Below are 19,871 nucleotides of genomic sequence, written 5' to 3' on the forward strand. Positions count from 1 at the left end.
CAGGATCAGTGGGGTGTTTTCAGTTTCTTCTGAGAGGGAAAGACTGTGGTTGGGAGGGGTGTCTTCAGGAGGAACGAGAACTTGGAAAAGGAACAGAGTGTGTTTTGTTAACTTGTACAATTTACACACACAGTGTGCAGACACACATGCTGCCAAAATACCCATACACATGAAAAATAAAAATAAAAAAACTAATGCAATGATTCAAAAGAACAGAATTCAGAGCCAATTAAACCATGACTTAAACTGGGCAGTGAGGGTGCACACCTTTAATCCCAGCACTCAGGAGGCAGAGGCAGGCAGATTTCTGTGTGTTCAAGGCCAGCCTGGTCTACAGAGTGCATTCCAGGACAGCCAGGACTACACAGAGAAACCATCTCAAAAAAACAAAACAAAACAAAACAAAACAAGACTTAAAATATTAGATCTAATACTTAACAGCAGTTCAATTCACCTAATTTATCCAATTTATGATGTTGTAAATAATAAAGTTATAAAGCTCATACAAATTTCAAAGATTTAAAATGTTTTGTTTGAGACAGGGTTTCTCTGTGTAACAGCCCTGGCTGTCCTGGAACTCTCCCTACAGACTAGGCTGGCTTTGAACTCAGAGACTTGCCTGCCTCTGCCTCCCAAGCACAAGAGTGCGTGCAGCACCATGCCTGCCACCTCTTTTTTTAAACCAGTTTTAAAGTGTTTTTTTTTTTAATTCCGAATATTGTGGCTAATGAAATACAAAACTCTTTGAGTCCTGTTTACAAAACGAAAGTAATGATACTCTCCCTGGAGTAATGGTTAGAGGTTTAAAAAAAGCAGCACATGGTTCACTCAGGGCAGGGCCTCAGGAACAGCAAATGTGTGATCATTTCTGCTACTGTTTGCCAAAAGTAACTACATTTGTTACTTTTCTATGGCTGTGATAAAACACCCTGACCAAGGTGTTATAAAAGAAAGGGTGGGGTTGGGGATGTAGCTCAGTGGTAGAGTGCCTGCCTAGCAAGCGCAAGGCCCTGGGTTCAATCCTCAGCTCCAAATAAAGGGGGCTAATTAGGGGGACCAAATATCAAATATTCAAGATCATGAGGGTATCGAAGTCAAACCACCACAGTAAGCTTTTCCCAGATAAGGTTTTGATTTTCACTGCAAACTCAGAGGACAAAAGGGGCATTGGCCTCATCGTAGATGTTACCATATGCTGATGCCAATGTTAATCTTTCTCAGAATTTTCTATGCTTATATAATCAGCATGTATGTGTTTTCTCATATAAAGAGTGGTAAATCACTTTTTAAAATAATTTATTTAGCATTTGAGCACCCTTAGGGTATTTCACTGCACTGTGTAATGGACTAGAGGAGACACAATTCGTTAACTATTTTTAAGTGCTAGATGGTATCAATAAACTAAATAGAAATTATACCATCCTTGTACTTAAGGACCTTTCAAATCTGGTGATATCTTATTCATAGTTAGGGCTCCCATAATTGCCTTGATGTTTATATGATCATCTTAAGCAGGTGTCTTACGTAGGTCTCTTTCACATATTTACAGGCCCACAGGTTTTGTAACATGCCTATGATTTTCATGGGACATTGTGCATACAGTAATTATTTATACTTATATATGATCATCTCTACCACCCCTGGCCCCCAATATATAAACAGAGGTGTGTAGTGGGTAGCTGTTCTAGCTTTGACCTGAAAGTACTACCCCCCAGTGAGGCTTCCGGTAAATGTCACACCTACAAGGCAGGTCAAGAGAGGAGCCCTTAAGACCCAAGATCTGGATGTGCCAGTTCTCTTGAATCCTGGATCCTGGACGCTTAGAGGTAGACTGAACAGAGTTCTCCAGAGAACTGCACTACACCTTTCCCGGCCCCTGTAACCTGTCCCTTTACTTGTAAGTTACCCCACAAAATAAACCTCCCTTTTCACTACATAGGGTTGCCTTAATACTCCCACCAATAGAGGTGTGTAGGGAAGAGCTAGGAGTGTGTGACTGGAAAGAGTGGTAGGGATGTAGACACAGTACATTGAGAGTAATTTGGTCACTAGCATTCTAGGCTGTACAAAAAGGTCTAGGACCGGGGCTGGAGAGATGGCTCAGAGATTAAGAGGACCAACTGTTCTTCCAGAGGTCCTGAGTTCAATTCCCAGCACCCACATGGTGGCTCACAGCCACCTGTAATGAGATCTGGTGTCCTCTTCTGGCCTGCAAGGACACATGCAAACAGAATACTGTATACATAATAAATAAATAAATCTTTAAAAAAAAAAAAAAAAAAGGTCTAGGACCAAGAGGTAATTTTAAGATGCATTAAAGAAAGGGATTGATGATCGATACGTTGGACACAGGCCTGTATGCCTGCTCGTGCTAAGGCAGAAGAATCACTTGATCCCAGGGTGTTTGGGCCAGCCTAGACAGCCTAACGACACTTGGTGTAACCAAGCTTCCCTTATGATCCAAAGGCCAGTGGAACTTCAGAGAGAGGTTGAGGGATGGAAGTAAAGGTTACAGATGAAAAGAGTGGAATTTATCGTTGTGTGTGGAGAAGCTAAGGCTGACGTGGTAAGGATTGTATGGTAATGGTAATGGAGGGCACGGAAGTGGGATTGAAGGTGGTGAGGTAAAATACATGGGAAAAGGCAAACACAGTTCTGAAAGATGGGATGCTAGTCAGTCCTGCAGGGGCTGAAACTCTGAGGACAAATTCAGGAGTCTGAGTAGTGAAGAACAGTGCACTTCATGCCATAGCAGCTCTCAAGAGGGTCTGTTGGTGGCCAAGTGTCAACAGACAACAGCCACAAGCTAGGGAGAGCATCGGATAGCTCTTTGACAAAGATCATAAAGAAGAGCATTTTCAGTATGGACTATGACATTTTGATCAGCAGTTCTCACAGTGTGGCTCTCAGGCTAGCAGCAGCCTACATCATCCAGGAATTTCCTCAAAATGCAAATCCCAGGCTTTGTCTCAGACCTCTTGAATTAGAAGCCAGGAGGGAACTTAAAGATCTGTTTAGGTAAGCCCTTCAGGTGCTTACACTGCTCCCACTGGGTGATCATTAACTTTAAGTTGGAGCGGAGGCAGCTGAATAGCAAGTCACCATCCATCCTTCCATCATCCCACCATTATATTTCCTTGGTGGTCTGTGAGATTTGGGTTTTAATTAATGTCCCCGAACAGCGGTAATATTAAAGAGAAAGCCTGGAGGAACAGTTCGATCACAATGACATTGGAGACCCAGAGGTGGCCCTGAATGTTGAGTCTCTTCCCAAGTTTCTATCAAGGAAGGCTAGGCTCAGGACAACTAGCTGGATTAGTAACAAACACACCAATACCACGAAAGTCTATGACATGGATACTATTAATAACTGCATATGGTTAGGAACCGTTATTCAGTTTCAGTCATAAAATCCACAACCAAACAAGCTCTGGGATCTCTCAAGGTTGACATAGGAGCAGCCAGAGCGAGGGAAATTAGTTCAATAGCTTATCCCTAAATCCATAGTACCTAATGAGCATAAAAACTCATGGATTTAGTATAAATGTCCTGATGTATAAACCAAGTCCTGCCTTGTGGTCTTTTCTTTTGCTTCTTTTCTTCTGATCTCTCCCAAACTGCAATCAAGATCATTCCCTTAAAGCTACCTAGCAAAGCATGGCAGTGCATATCTGTAGTTCCCGCACGCAGGAGATGAACCAGTTTCACAACGGGTGCTAGGCCAACCTAGACTACAGACTGAGATTCTGTCTCAAAATACAAAAGACATGCAAAAATAATCCCAGCACGGAAGAAGGAGAAGTTCTCAAGGCCCAGCCTCTGGCTACAGTGCTTCTGGTATTTGATGACTGCTGGGGAAAGAAGAGACATTTTTTTCTTTGCGTGTGGCCACAGGTAGGTCCTATGACCCAGTGAATGACTCCATACTCATGTCATATGAGCAGCATTAATTGGACTCAACATGTTAAAAATTAACTGATTAATTAAAAAGAAGCACACAAAGTTGGGAAGAAGATGTGATGGAGGGTCCTGGGGAGAGTTGGAGGGGTAAGGGAGGTACAGATATGATCAAGATGTATTGTATACATGTGAAAGAATAAAACATAAATTACTAAGTATGCCACAAGACCCTGCAGCCCTAACTGCACAGAGTATTGCACATTATTACTGTTGACTTCACTTACTGATATTTTCTTTCCTTCCTTCCTTTCTTTTCTTTTTCTTTTTTTTAAATTTTGAGACACGGTCTCATACAGACCAGGGTGGCCTTTAATTCTCTTCATAACCAATGCTGTTCTTGAACTTGATCCTCCTGCCCATGCCTCAAAAGTGCTGGGATGTCGTGCATACACAACCACACTCAGATTGCATGGTACTTTTATTAAGGGAAGGAGAAGGAAATGCTGAAGCCCAAGCAACTTGGATATTGCTCCTGAATTTCCTGAGCTAATGTAGTTGATTTCCATTGACTGCTAAACCCAATGCATTCTTTCATCCAGTAGAATGTATTTTAAGTACAATCACAAGGAAGAATGAAGCCTCCACAATGAATGGTTCCAGGGCTGAGAAAGTACAGCGTTGTGTTCATTTTTTTAACATGCATGTCCTTTTAGAATTGTGGTTAAGGCAAGAGCTTGAGAATTTACCAGACTCAAGTTTCAGAATCAGTCATGCCTATTATTAGCTGAGTGGTCTTGGACATGAGCATTGGAATTACCTCAGAGACCTGTGAGATTAGATTAGAAACACACTTAAAAATACCTAACAGTTTTCAGTACATGATAAACCTCAACAAATGAAATAGCTTGGTATTTACCTTTCGTGGAATAAGCTATATAGCCTGTGGCAGTGGAGATCACTTAAAGGATAATGTTCACTGCAGAGGACAGTAATGAGAATTGTTTTCTATAAACACTAAAGTACCCTTGGGAAGGAAAAGATTATTAAGTCTTTGGATAGCATTCAGGGAGGAATATAGCCAGCATTGTGTTGGGATGAATTCATAAGAAGAAGAAGATATGGTCTTCATCCTCAATGGGACAAGCCATGGAGTTTCAAAGTAAAGAACTCTTGTCAACAGTAGAAGCAAGGTTAAGTGTTGATTGAGTGGGTGGAGTAAGCCATGAAGGAATGAATGGGGTTAAGCCAGGAACAGTGATGCACACCTATATTTCTAGCTATACAGGTATCTTAGGCATGAGGATTACAAGTTCAAGGCCAGCCCGAGCCACATGGTGAGACCTTCCAACTGAGAATAAAGGAAGGAAGGAGGGAAGGAGAGAAGGATAGAAGAGGAAAGGCAAAATAAGGACGGGAAGGAAGGAAGGAAGAGGAAAAGCTGAAGATATAGGTCAATGACATGCACATATACACAGAATTATGGATTTCTTCATAGAAGAAGGAAAAATTGAAGAGAAAATTGGAATTGGATCTTAGAGGGGAAGGAGATAAGGCAGCTTAACTTGGACTTTACAGCTCTGATAAAGCAGGAAGTATTTATTTCTTTCAAGAAAAGATTCATCATATGATAAGGAAGACTAGCTAATCTTCTAGTAGAAGAAAATATATATATAGCATATAAACCAAAAATCACCGACTTGTTTTGTCTTTAATCAGCCAGTCATAATGCTGTAATCGCAGCACCACAGAGGCTGAAACAGGAAGATCATGAGTTCCAAGCCAGGGATGGCTACTTGATGAGTTCAAGGCTAGTCTGGGTTACATACCAAGACTCTTTGCAAAACCCTCTGCAAAACTCAGGAGTTTTGCCGGGCAGTGGTGGTGCACACCTGTAATCCCAGCACTTGGGAGGCAGAGGCAGGAGGATCTCTATGAGTTTGAGGCCACCCTGGTCTACAGAGTGAGATCCAGGACAGGCTCCAAAGCTACACAGAGAAACCTTGTCTCGAAAAACCAAACAACAAAAAACAAAAAAACAAAAAACAAAAAACAAAAAACAAAAACAAAAACAAAACACTCGGGGGGTTTTTATTGGTTGTTGTTGTTGCTGCTGTTTCCATTGTTTGTCATAGTGTCTGGACACACAGAGCAAGTCAACAAACAAACCACAGTGCCATCCTTCATCTCTTGGGACTTGGGCTCTTTGTCGCCAGATGAACAGTTTGCACTGAGAACAGAGGACTGGGATTTTAAACACTTGTCTTTTCTACAGCACAAGGTCAAGAAATAGGAATGTCAGGAGTCAGTCCCTTAACAAACAGCCCCACCTCTATAGCAGTAACTCTCCATTCAAAGCCTCGCACCCGGTCTAGATTCTCAGACTCAGTGTACTGGCCCTAGACTCTGTCCAAGTTCCAGTTCAAAGCCTTTGTTTTATATTATTTCTTTTTCTTTCTTTCTTTCTTTTTTTTTTTTTTTTTTTTTTTTTTGACAGGGTTTCCTGCGTAGTCCTGGATGGACTGGAACTCAATCTGTAGACCAGGATGGCCTCGAACTCACTGAGATCCACCTGCCTCTGCTGGAATTAAAGGTGTGTACCACCACTGCCAACTCGGCTCAAAGCCTTTGATCAACACACCAACTGAACTAGTCACAGGTTTATTTTTATTTACTTATTTTTATAATTTTCCCTTAGATATTGCTATTTTTAATTTTCTTATTTATTTTTCTTTTATGTGTACAGATGTTTAGACTGCATGAAATTCCCTGGAGGTCAGAAGAGGGTGTTGGATCCTCTGGAAATGACTGCAATTATGTTGTAAGCCACCATGTGGGTGCTGGGAATTGAACCCAGGTCCCCTGGAAGAGCAGCCAGTGCTCTTAACCTCAGAGCCATCTCCAGCCCCAATATTGCTATTTTGGGAGTAGTGACTTCTTGAGATAGTCTAATCCTATCTGACACACCTGTTCTTCCCTGATTGGTCAGTTAGTGTTAGTCTAGTTCTCAATATAGGTCAGAACAAGTGTCGAAACAACTGGTCTAGTTAGAAAAAGACTTTTTTCCTCAACAGACCCAAGTTTCATGATAAAGAAAAAAATTTTTAATAAAATATGTGGGAGAAATATGTTTTTTCTAGAAGCAGAAAAGGAAAGGAAGAAGTTGCTTAGACTGTTACTTATTATAAAATGTTCATATTTACAACACCCAGGCACGTCAATCCATGCTATAAATACTTCTGGGGGCCATGCACTTGAAATCTGTGTGGTTAGTCTATAGCCTTTCAAATTCATATGTTTTTTGTAATTGTTCTTTATTCTGAGCTAATCATGTCTATTTTCACAGCACAATAACATGGCTTCAAATGTGAGGAGAAGATGTGGCCATTTTACAGTGACTCTACAGGGGAAAATGTACTGGGCAAGTTGAAGTATATACGAGTCAATGAACTCTGATACTTTCAAATAATACCAACAGATATTGAATGAAAGTCACTAACTCAGTATGAGGTATCTTCAAAATATGACATTTCATCTAATGATTATTTAATGAGAGTTAAAGGAGTGTGAAGCTGAACCTCATAACTGCAGCTAAGGACAATTAGGTAAGTTAATAGTGTGATTCATCACTCTCTATGAATAGCAAAGTGAATTTGAAGGATGCTTTGTAACTCAGAGAGCCTGGCTCAGTCTCAAATCGCTCCTACCATCTGTTTCCAGTGTTAACTTGCTGTGTGCCTAGTTATTTCTCTTTCCTGACCAATACACAGTTCTAACCCTAAGTCATAAAAAATAAAATAAAAAAAAACTACTTGGATTTGGGAGCATAGGCTAAATGCACAATATACATTAATATAAAAAAACGTGTTTTAAAGAAAATCTACTTGGATAATATGGTTATACCACTATACGTATGTGTGTGAGATATAAGAAAAAAATTCCATGACCAAAACAAACTAAAGGAATTCATAGCTATTAAGTCAGTATTACAGGAAAATATTGGAAGGAATTCTCCAGACGGAAAAGCAAAATAAGCATACCCACGATGCCGTAGGAAATGACAGACAATGCTAGAGCAGTAGGTAGGTAAACTGGGGAACAAGAAAATACCAAGCACTAAAAAAAATCCACAGGATGACAGAAATTAACACACACCTTTCAGTGCTAACAGAGAATCGATGGTCCCAGTTCTGACATCAAAGGCTCAGATCAGTAAATAGGATCCATCTATTTTTTGCCTCCAAGAAATTCATGTCTCCATCAAATGTGCCTCACCCGCATCAGGATGAAAGGTTGTACAAAGTACCCAAGCAGATGGAAGTAGGAAGGAGCAGGTGGCATCATCCTAACAGCTGAGAAAACAGACTTCAAAACAGAACTTGTCGGAATACACAGAAAAGAGGCTTTCAGGCTGGAGAAATGGATCAGCAGGTAGGAACACACTCTGCCCTTCCGGAGGGCATGAGTTTAGTTCTCAGCACCCATGTAGGACTGCTCACAACCACATGCCACCCTAGCTCTAGGGGGTCTCCCTCCCTCTTCTGGACTGTGAGGGGACATGCACCCATGTAGATGTACCCACACACACATACACAACATTTAAAATAAAATAAATACTTATTTTAAAAGGCCACTTCATACTAATTAGGGGTGTGATTCATCAAGACAATGTTACATTTTAAACATATACATGCCAAACACAGTTACATTCAATTTCATAAAGCAAATACACATAAGTGTAAAGTCATAAGTTAATCCCAACCCAATAACAGTAAGTAAATTCGGCATTCTGCTTTCATCACTAGATAAGCCCATCCTTAGGAATTAAACAGAGAAACACTTGAGTAAAATAACACCATAGATGAAAGGGACCTAACAAGATACACAGACTATTCCATCCCAACACTGCAAAATACACATCCTTCTCAGAAACCCATGGAACTTTCTCTAACGGAGATGGCATAATAGGACACAAAACAAGTCTTTAAAAAACATACACAAATTGAAATAACTTATTCTATTCTGCCTGACTATCCTGGAAATGAAAACATAAATAATAACAGGAGAAACTATGGAACACACACAAACACCTGGAAGTTAAAGAACATACTATTGAATGGTGAATGAGTCATTGACGAAATCAAAATTAAAAAATATTTAATCCTGGGAATGAATGGAAATGAAAACACAATATACCAAACCCTTGGGTAAATGAAAGTTGTAATTAAAGTTTATAACGTCAAGTGCCTGCCTACATTTAAAAACCAGAGAGAGGCTAGTGAGCTGGCTCAGCGGGAAAGGGTGCTTGTCACCAAGCCTGGCAATCTGACTTTCATCTCTGAGACCCTCATGGTGAAAGGAGAGAACTGAATCCCATAAATCATGCTCTGATTTACACACACACACACACACACACACACACACACACACACACACGTAGGGCTGCCAATCAACCAATCAATGAATAAATGTAAAAAACACCCGAGAGATATGGACTTTGGATGACTTGTGTAACATATGAATTTGGGGAAAACAAACCAAAATCCACAGCAACCGTAATTACACACACAATATACATGAGACCGGTCAAGACTGCACACAGAGAAAGGGAGGGAGGGGCTCATGAGGGTTTCCTCTTCCCTGAGTATCAATGGGTAGTTAATGTTTGCTAGGAGAGAGAGCTCTTCTTTGGTGGTATATCCATCAGTAGGCTGCCCATGCTCCTATAAATAACTTGTGAGCCATGTTCTTGTAGGCAACCCTAATTAAACACGTTGGAACACACACACACACACACACACACACACACACACACACACACACACACACAGAAGGGAGGGGACAAGAATAGAAGAGGAACTATCTGGGAAGATGAAAAGCATCAGCAGGGTAGAGGGAGGACAGAAAAGTTTACAGAAGATGGGGTATGATCAAAATACACTATATACACATCTGACTATCCCCTAATGAAACCTAGTACCATTTGTGATTAGTGTGTGTTAATAAAACAACAACAAATGCAGGCAAGAATGCAGATAAAAGGAATCCTTGTATACAACTGGTGGGAACATGAACAACTCCAGTCACTACGTAAGCCAGTATGAGGGTTTTTCAAAAGGCTGAAAAGGGATCTTCCATATAACCCAGCTATACCATTGTGGTAGTTAGTAATTGGCCCCCATAAGTTCATAGGGAGTGGCACTATTAGAGGGTATGGCATTGTTGGAGTAAGTGTCATTGTGGAGGTGGGCTTTGAGGTCTCATATATGCTCAAGCCACACCCAGTGTCTCAGATCACTTCCTGCTGCCTGTGGGATCAAGGTATAGCTCCTTCTCCACTCTCAGCTCTTTCTCCAGCACCATGTTCGCCTGCATGTTGCTATGTCCCGCCATGATGATAAAGGACTAAACCACTGAAACTGTAGGCCACCCATGACCACCTATCTGTGGTCATGGTGTCTCTTCACAGCAATAGAAACCCTAACTAAAACAACCATTGTGATGAGCATTTACTTAAAGAACTTCAAAGTAGCATACCCCAGAGATGCCTGCACATCAGTATTTATTGTTAACACCATTCACAAGAGTTCAGACATGGAACAAACCCAGATACCCAACAACTGAGAAATGGATGAGGAAAATGTGATGTGTTCCTAGTGCAATGTCTTTCAGCCTTAAAGACATAAATCGGTGTCTTTTTCAGGAAAACAGATGCAGCTGGAGCTAATCATGTTTAAGCAAATTAAGCAGTCTCAGGAAAACGTGTGTGTTCTCAGTTTTTATTTAGACATCTAAAAATGTGTACGTATATGTGGTATGAAAATAGAAGTGGAACTGTCTAGGATGACATGGGGAAAGGGAAGGAAAGAAAAAGAAGGGTGGGTGTGGTTGGGCATGTGCACCACATATAGTACATACTAGAATGAAAACTTAAATATAAAGTAAATGAATACATGTATTCTCAGGTACTAAACAAGGCTATGTCATCCAGAGTGACAGAGTTTATATATTTGTTTGCTTGTTTGTATGTTTAGTGTGTGTGCATGCACACACACAAGTGTGGAAGTAAAGAGGACAGCTTTGAGGCATTGGGTTTCTCCTTCCATCACGTGGGCTGCAGGGATCAAACTCAGGTCATCAGGCTTACGTGACAAGTGCTTTTATCTGCTGAGATATTTTGCAGAGCCCCAGATTTTATTTTTTGAAAGTGCAAATGCTAGGATTCCCCTTCTAGGAGAAGTCCTTTGAGTTATGCATGCATTAGTGTCCAAAGGCATCTCGATTATGTCAAAAGAAAACTCAAAATTCTTTCAAGCACTACTTGAAAACTATTTGTTAATATGACATCCTGGAACTAAGGTGGTGGCAGAGGTGGTGGTGGTGGTGATGGTGGTGATGGTGGTGGTGATGGTGGTGGTGGTGGTGATGGTGGTGGTGGTGGTGATGGTGGTGGTGGTGGTGGTGGTGATGGTGGTGGTGGTGATGGTGGTGGTGGTGGTGGTGGGTGGGTGGTGGTGGTGGTGGTGGTGGTGGTGGTGGTGGTGGTAATGGTGATGGTGGTGGTGGTGGGTGGGTGGTGGTGGTGGTGGTGGTGGTGTGGTGGTGGTTATGGTGGTGGTGGGTGGTGGTGATGGTGCTACTGCTGCTGCTTTTCCTACTGTTTTGAGACAGGCCACCAGCTCAGGCTTCTCTTGAACACAATATGTAGCCTGAGGATTACCTTGAATTTCTGAACTTGCTCCCGAGGGCTGGGATTACAGGTGTGTACCTCCACATCTGAGTTAAGCAGCACTCGAGATTACACTCAGGGCTCTGTGTATTCTAAGCAAGTACTCCATCAACTGAGTTGTGTCCCCAGTCCCCTGAGACTGTTTGGACAGCATGGTCTCGCACAGACCAAGCCTTACAAAGAACATTGGTGTCTCATCTACCACAGCTCTAAGAGAGAATTCATTCTGTTTCATCAGTTTTTGCTATTTCTTACTGAGGACTTTGACATTTATCTAGTGCTCAAAACACACCAAAAATAATTTTGTTCTGAATAAGCATCAATTATAACTCTGTAATTTATTTCATAATACTTTTTTGTCTTCCTTCAGCACTTACTCATTGATACATAATTCTTAAGCACTTTTCAAATTCCAAACAATACCATTGGTATGAAACAGAGCTTTGAAATTTGACAAGCCCTACAATCTATCCAGGCTCCAGAGGTGATGCATAGTTTTATATAATTCAATCAATGTCTCTTTGCATGAGGTAACAGTGAAGGAGGGCTAGCCTGACTGAACAAGGCTAGTTGCCCTGGCTCTTTTCAATTTGATACAGCTGAGAGTCATCTGAGGAGGTCTCAACTGAGAGATTGCCCAGATCAGATCGGCCTGTGGCCATCTGTGAGGACTTGTTCTGATTGGTGATTGATGTGAAGGAGACCATCCCACTGCAAACAGCACCATCCCTGGGCAGATGGGATGTGTAAGGAGGCTAGCTGAGCATGAGTCTGAACCTCCATGGGTTCAGCTTCAGTTCCTGCTTGCATTTCTGCCCTGACTTTCCTCAGTGATGGATTGTGACCTGGAAGTGTGAACCAAAGAATCCCTTTTCTTCCCAAGTTGCTTTTGGTCAGAGTCTTTTTTATCACAGCAACAGAGATGAAACTAGTATACTAGCTGTTCATCCAGCTAGGAGAAACGGTCTTTGAGAGGTCTTCGGGTAGTCTTTGAGTTTTAAAAAGTCCACCCCAGGCCCAGTCTCTCTCTCGCTGCCTGCTTGCCTGTGAATCGGGATGTAAGCTCTCAGCTCCATGCTTGCCTGCCTGCTGCCATGGCTCCTGCCATGATGATCATGGACTAATCCTCTGAAACTATAAGCCAGCCCTCAATTAAATTCTTTTGTAAGAGTGGTCTTGGTCATGGTGTCTCTCCTCAACAACAGAACAGTAACTAAGACACACCCTTATCTTCGGCTTCAGCCACTCCATCCTGCACCTCCCTGCCAGCTATATGAACTTCTGCCCCAAATGCACATGGTCTTGGGGAAGTTCTAGAGCAGTGGTTCTCAACCTGTGGGTCACAAGCATCAGAAAACAAGTATTTCTGATGGTCTTAGGAACCGAGACACCACTCAGTAGCAAAATTACAGTTATGAAGTAGTAACAAAAATAAATTTATGGTTGGGGGTTCCTAAGACCATTGGAAATAATGTGTTTTCTGATGGCAGGACTCCCAGGTTGAGAACCTCTGTTCTAGAGAATATAATACCTGGAATGTTAACTGAAATGGGGATCCACCTTGACAGAGCTAGCTAGAGATGTCATCATCTATGGTGGGATGTGCTTTTTCAGTGACATGGTTGTTTGAAGATCACAAATGCTCATGTAAGTAAGAACAATAAATCTCTTGGTTCACTAACCTACACTTAGGTGGAATAATTATTTTTCTCTTCTTTGGTGCTTTGTTGGGTGAGTAGACATTTTTTTGTCACATTTTCCCAGGAAAAGTTCATACAACAACTGGCACTCAAGCAACAACATAATAAGCAATAACCCTTCTCTGTGTGGTACATTATGGCAGGCTTTCCTGCGTCTTCATTGTGAATGGCCATTCTCATGATGCATCTGAGTTAATCAAATGCAAGCTCAGTCACATGTAGGCATAAAAGTGGCATAAGGAACAAGAGGACCGTAAGGGCTAGTTTGTGTTCAGACAACTATTCTTGGTCGTCAAAGTGACTACATCGAGAATGGAGGGGCACACCCATGAGGGATTTTTGCTTATTTTTGAAGTAGAAAGATCCACTTCTAATCTGGGTCATCAAGTGAGAAGACATACCCTTTGTTGGTTGGTTGGTTGGTTGGTTGGTTGGTTAGTTGGTTGGTTGTTTTTTTGAGACAGGGTTTCTCTGTGTAGCTTTTGGAGCCTGTCCTGGAACTCACTCTGTAGACCAACCTGGTCTTAAACTCACAGAGACCCACCTGCCTCTGCCTCCAGAATGCCACCACCATCTGGCCGAAGAAGACATACCTTTAATGCAGATCTTTTGAGATGGGAAGACCCACCTTTAACCTGGGCCATGCCCACACCTTTTGCTGGAAGCCTATACAAGGCATAGAGGAAAGAAGCTTTTGCTCTTTGCCTTGTTCTCGCCTTGCTAGCAAATCCATTCCTTCACTGGTATTCCCACACAACCTGAAAACCATTTGAGACATCCAGCCTCGTGGACTGAACAACTACTGGATTTTTGGACCTTCTGTTCATAGGCAGTCATTGTTGGATTAGCTGTACCACAGCCTATAAGTCATTCTAATAAATTTTCTTTAGATGACAGATAGATAGATAGATAGATAGATGGAGTCTCATTTTACAAATTCTGTTACTCTAGAGAACCCTGATTAATAAAAGAAGATTGCTCTTTTGTGGATATCCAGAATGACTTAGTGAAGTTGACAGCTGCTAGATATTTAGGAAAGATGAGTAAGCAATTAATATGACTGTTATATAACTCATTATATAACTGATTCTAACAAGATGCCACTTCTGTGTGATTCTGCACAGATATCCTTGAACCCAGGAGCATGTACCTTCTCCTGGAATGAATAGAGTATGGCACATCTGCCCGCACTCTTCACATCTTCTTTAATTTCCCAGGCCCTCATGACCCTCTATCCCTGGCCCCAGAGCCATCATATGACAAGTAGTTTTCCCCACAAAAGTTCACTCAAAGGGCACAGGCTGTCTTACTAAACATACATCCAAAACTAGTCCAAGAGGGATTAGCTTCCTGCTTCGAGTTCCTGGATGTGTTTCAAAGCATGCTTGAATGGAAACTAACCACAAAATGGGGAGTTACTAAAGGGCTGATAGGGAGGAGTAACTTATTCCATTGTTTGAAATGGGGTGTATGTGTGACTGGGTATAGGTAGATGACCCATGTTGCTAAGTGCATTGTTAGGAAAGTGGTATGTATGTAGCTTAAGCCAGGCAGAGTCCAGGCAGGTTGCTAAGCTTTCTGTAGAAATGGGCAGTTTTCTCACCTGTGTATGTTGTGTACAGTTCTTCAGGGATGAAGACTGTTTACCCAGACAAGTGCCCTTTCAGGACCAAGTGTAGGAAATAGAAATGCACCAGCTGACTCATGGACTGTGAGATTCAGAAAAGCCATGCAGTAAGGCAGGTGAGAACATGAGTCTGCTCCCTATTGGCCCAACACAGATCCCAGGAGCTAAGTCAGCCCTCCCACCTCCTTGGGAGTGAAGAGATGCTCAAGATGCCAGTGACTGCACCCCAAAATAAGGAAGCCAGACTGCTCATGGAGCCTGTCATTGTGGAGGGTTAAGGTAGTGCCTCCCATCCACAGCACTGTGTCCCAAGCTGATCTTTTCAAGGAAGAGCTGGCACACACAATAGAAACTTTTCATGCTATATAGGGCCTTGCTAACATTTCCCTTTGGTATCCCCTTAGCTGCTGACTCCTATGACCAGTTGGTATGTGATTAGAAGGACATTGTGAACCCCAGAGCTACTGCACCTCCCAACCCCTGGGAAAACTTTCACTATGTGAGTGATGTCGTAACTTCTGAGTGGCCCAGTGTTTGGGAAAGCACCTGGAAGAACAACAAAACAGCAGAGAAAGAGTTTAAACATAAAAGGCGCCCTGAGTGGATGGGGAAGGGCATTCAGAAACCACAAGGGAGGGTAGCTGATGAAAAACAGTCCCAAAAGATAGGCTACCTCCCAATGGCTTGGGGGCCAGGGTAGGCCCTGAGGTCCCCCAGATAATACATATATTGACAATGCTTTTGGTTTCCTGGCAGAACTAGATAAGATCCTGTTGCTGAAGAGACTGCATGCTTTCGTCATAGGGGACATTTTGCTTTGTTTGGGCACTAGCTTGGCTTCTTGGTTCATCAGTTCTGCCCTCAACATGTATTGATTTTTTTCCATAAAATATATTTTGTTCATGTTTTTCCCTCTCCCAGAATTCCTCCCAGGTCTTCCCTACCTCCCTATCCTCAAAATTTTATGTTCTTCCTCCCTCTCTCTTTAAAAGAAACAAATACAAAAACAAAAACAAACACACCAAAAAAAAAAAAAAAGTGCCCTCACAAAACCACAAAAATGTATATCCAAATAAACAAGCAAAAGACCAATGAGACAAAAAAAAAAAAAAAAAAAGCCCAAACAAAGCAAAAGGAGACAAAATGTCCACAAAAATACCATTGAGTTTACTTTTTTGTACTGGCCAACTACTTCTGAAGTGTGGCTAATATACCCAGTGAGACTCCATTGAGGAAACAGATTTTTCCTTTCCCTGAGGCCCTGATGTATGGGGAAGGGACATAGATCCTCCTCAAAACCAGGACTAGATTTGACAGAGCCAGTAATGGCCTAGGGCCAGGGCCTTCCGGGGGCTTCAGCTATGGATCCTGAGAACCCAGCTCTTCCCACCATACAGAGAAGTCATGACAAGTAGGAGTACGAGACCAGCCTTGCAATCAGGAGGCAGAACAGTACGTGGCTCCCGGCCACAAAACCTCCAAGCCAGCCCCAGTGACCCCAGCAAGGCCCGAACCTCCCGAAGGTTCTTCAACCTTACTAGACGGAGCCACCAGCTTGGGACCAAGTTTTCAAACACATGTGCCTGTGGGAAACACTTCATATCCAAATCATAACATTCCACTGGAGCCCCAAAGGGCTCACGGCCATTGCATGATGAAAAATGAACTAAGACTAATTTCAAACGTACTCACAGTCTTTGTCGGTCCCAACACTGTTTAAAAGCACAAAGTGCGGCTGGAGAAATGGCTCAGAGGTTAAGAGCACTGGCTGCTCTTCCAGAGGTCCTGAGTTCAATTCCCAGCAACCACATGGTGGCTTACAACCATCTAGAATGAGATCTGGTGCCCTCTTCTGGCATGCAGGCATACATACAGGCAGAACATTGTATACATAATAAATAAATAAATCTTTAAAAAAAGCAAAAAAAAAGCACAAAGAGAAAAGCCTCTCTGGAGACTCAAAGCAGACTTTTAACTATATAACCCCCTGTAAAACTTTTTTAAATTACATCATTCCAGCACACAATGGCACAGAACATATCCATTCTCCCCCTAAAGGGAGGAATATGGGCATAAGGAGGAAATATTGGACCAAAGTAGGAGCAAAACCCAGCAGGACAAACACTAAATCCTAGAGATCCATGTCTGGGGTCTGGGACTTTAGTTTCAAAGAGTTCCACTTAAAGCTTCCATAGCTTTTCCAGACAGTGCTACCAGCTTTGAAGTAAGTTAGAACATGTAAGTGCCAGTAGCCACATCGACACCGGTAGCCATGTCAGAGCAGCACATGGCTGTATTTAGAGTTTTCCTGCCTGGCCCAGTCAGGACAAATCTCTCTTACCCGCCAGTCCCACAGTCGCTCAGACCCAACCAAGAAAGCACACAGAGACTTACATTGTTTAAAAACTGTATGGCTGTGGCAGGCTGCTTGTTATCTGCTTCTTCTATCTTAAATTAACCCATTTCTGTTAGTCTATACTTTGCCACATGGCGTGTGGCTTACCAGTGTCTTTACATGTTGCTTCTCATGGCGGCAGCTGGCGGTGTCTCCCCCGAGCCTTCTACATCCCAGAATTCTCCTCTCTCTTGTCCCGCCTATACTTCCTGCCTGACCACTGGCCAATCAGAACTTTATTTACACAGAGCGATATCCACAGCACATGGCGACTGAAGTTCAAGGTGTCAGTCCACCATGAGGAAAACTCTCAGATGGATGAATCTTGCTAAAGCAAGGCCACATGACCACAGACCCTGGAATGTCTTTTGCTTCTGCTGTGCCTTTACATGTTGCTGCTATAATCTTTCCCCGGTACCTGTATGAATGGATGTGGGGAGACCCTCCCTACTTGTGTTATAGTGTGTTTATATCATGAGAATATCTCAGTCTACTGGGCATTTACATCTGTGGATTGTCAGGAAGATGATTCCTCCTTAAACTGTATTGTCTAGTTGATACAGAGTTTTGATGAATAAAAATAAATACTAGGATATGTTTCATAGCTAAGGCCTATGAGTTCCACTTAGACTCTGCTTTAGATCACAGCTCAGATTTATGATTTAGGAAAACATTTGAGTCCAGGAGCCAGGCTGGCTCACATTCCTTTAATCTTAATGCTGAGAAATGCAGTCACAGGTTTCATGTGAATCATTAGCTGACACAAAGCTTCAAAATAGCTTTAGATTAGACCAGATGCCTTGCTAATCATTTTTAAGATGAACATTCCCAGGAAAGCAGTCCATAGTTCACAAAGACACATAGCTAGGATCATAAGTACAAAACAGCCTGATTATTGCTAGCCTGGCAAATGATTAATTCCTTGCACCCATTCCTGACCCCGATTTGTGAAAATAAATTCTGACTAGTCAGGGCTACAGAAAATAATTTGACTCTATAGCCCTGATAAAGGACTACAAGTTTCTTTTGATAGTCAGGAGTCACACACAAGGCAGAAAGTACATTTTAAGATTTCAGTGTTATGGGGGGAAAAAAAAGATTTCAGTGTTACAGTGCCACAGTATCTCAGAAAGTGCCGACTGAGCTGATACTAAAAGATACATGCACTCTTTTTTGTGCTACCTCTTAGGCAGTCGGCTGTGTCAAGAGGAAGCTGAACATCTCCTTCCCACCACTGGCTGTCAGAAACTCATCGAAGTGGATGATGGATGCAAGCTTTGTATATTCTATGAGAAGCGCATGGCCACAGAAGTAGCTGCTGATGCTCTGGGTGGAGAGTGGAAGGAATGTGTGGTCCCATTCAGTGGCGAGAATGACAAATAAGATTTTCCCATGAAGCAAGGCGTTTTGACCCATGGCAGAGTGTGCCTGCTATTGAGTAAGGGGCACTCTTGTTATAGACCAAGGAGAACAGGAGAGAGGAAGTGCAAGGCTATTCGAGGATGCAATGTGGATGCCAAACTGAGTGTTCTCAACCTGCCCGTTGTGGAAAAAAAAAAAAAAAAAGGAGAGAAGGCTATTCCTGGACTGACAGACACTACTTAGGTCCCCCTTGTCAGTTGGGACCTAAAGGAGCTAGCAGAATCTGAAAGCTTTTTAACCTCTCTAAAGAAGATGATGTCCGCCAATATGTTGTCGGAAAGCCGTTAAACAAAGAATTTAAGAAGCCCAGGACCAAAGCACCCAAGATTCAGCGTCTTGTTACTCCACGTGTCCTGCAACACAAAATGCTGGCAGATTGTTCTGAAGAAACAAGGAACAAAGAAAAACAAGGAGGAGGCTGCAGAATATGCTAAACTTTTGGCCAAGAGAATGAAGGAAGCCCAAGAAAAGGGCCAGGAACAGATCGCCAAGAGACGCAGACTGTCCTTGCTGAGAGCGTCTACTTCCAAATCTGAGTCCAGTCTTTAAGGGTAACAAATAAACTATATATATATATATATATATATATATATATGTGTGTGTGTGTGTGTGTGTGTGTGTGTGTGTGTGTGTATGTATGTGTGTGTGTGTGTATATATATATATATATATATGTATATGTATATGTATATGTATATACTCTCTCAGAAATGTTGGCCTGAGCCCGAACTAGAGAATTTATGACATTCCAGGCATCTCCATGTCCCAAGACTTGAGCTAGCACTCTCCTGGCCTCTGAGATAGGAGAGGGCATACAGATTTATGACTTCTGACTCCAGGGTGTTAGTTCAAAATGTTTACATAGTCGTGTGTTCTATGATCAGTCACTTAAAAATGGAATGTAACTTTTATATGACTCCTGTATTGCCTGGAAGAGTTTGTTGGGGGTATATATGCTGTAAAAAGACACAAGAGAGGAGAATAAAGAAAGGAAACATGAAGAGAGTGTGTGTCTTGATTCCCTAGAGTCTTAGTTTACAAGCCCCATGCGCTGCTTTGGAGGCTGGCCCCTCAAGGTGGCGATACATAGGACCATGGGGGA

At 42.2% G+C, this 19,871-nt stretch overlaps 1 pseudogene; it reads left to right on the top strand.

Annotated features, from left to right (window-relative positions):
* LOC118569375 overlaps positions 1-19,319 on the top strand; it is a 44,734-nt pseudogene extending 25,415 nt beyond the window's left edge.
* Positions 19,320-19,871: the final 552 nt, after the last annotated feature.

Source organism: Onychomys torridus, chromosome 18 (assembly GCF_903995425.1).
Source record: "Onychomys torridus chromosome 18, mOncTor1.1, whole genome shotgun sequence".
In the NCBI taxonomy this organism is placed as follows: Eukaryota; Metazoa; Chordata; class Mammalia; order Rodentia; family Cricetidae; genus Onychomys; species Onychomys torridus.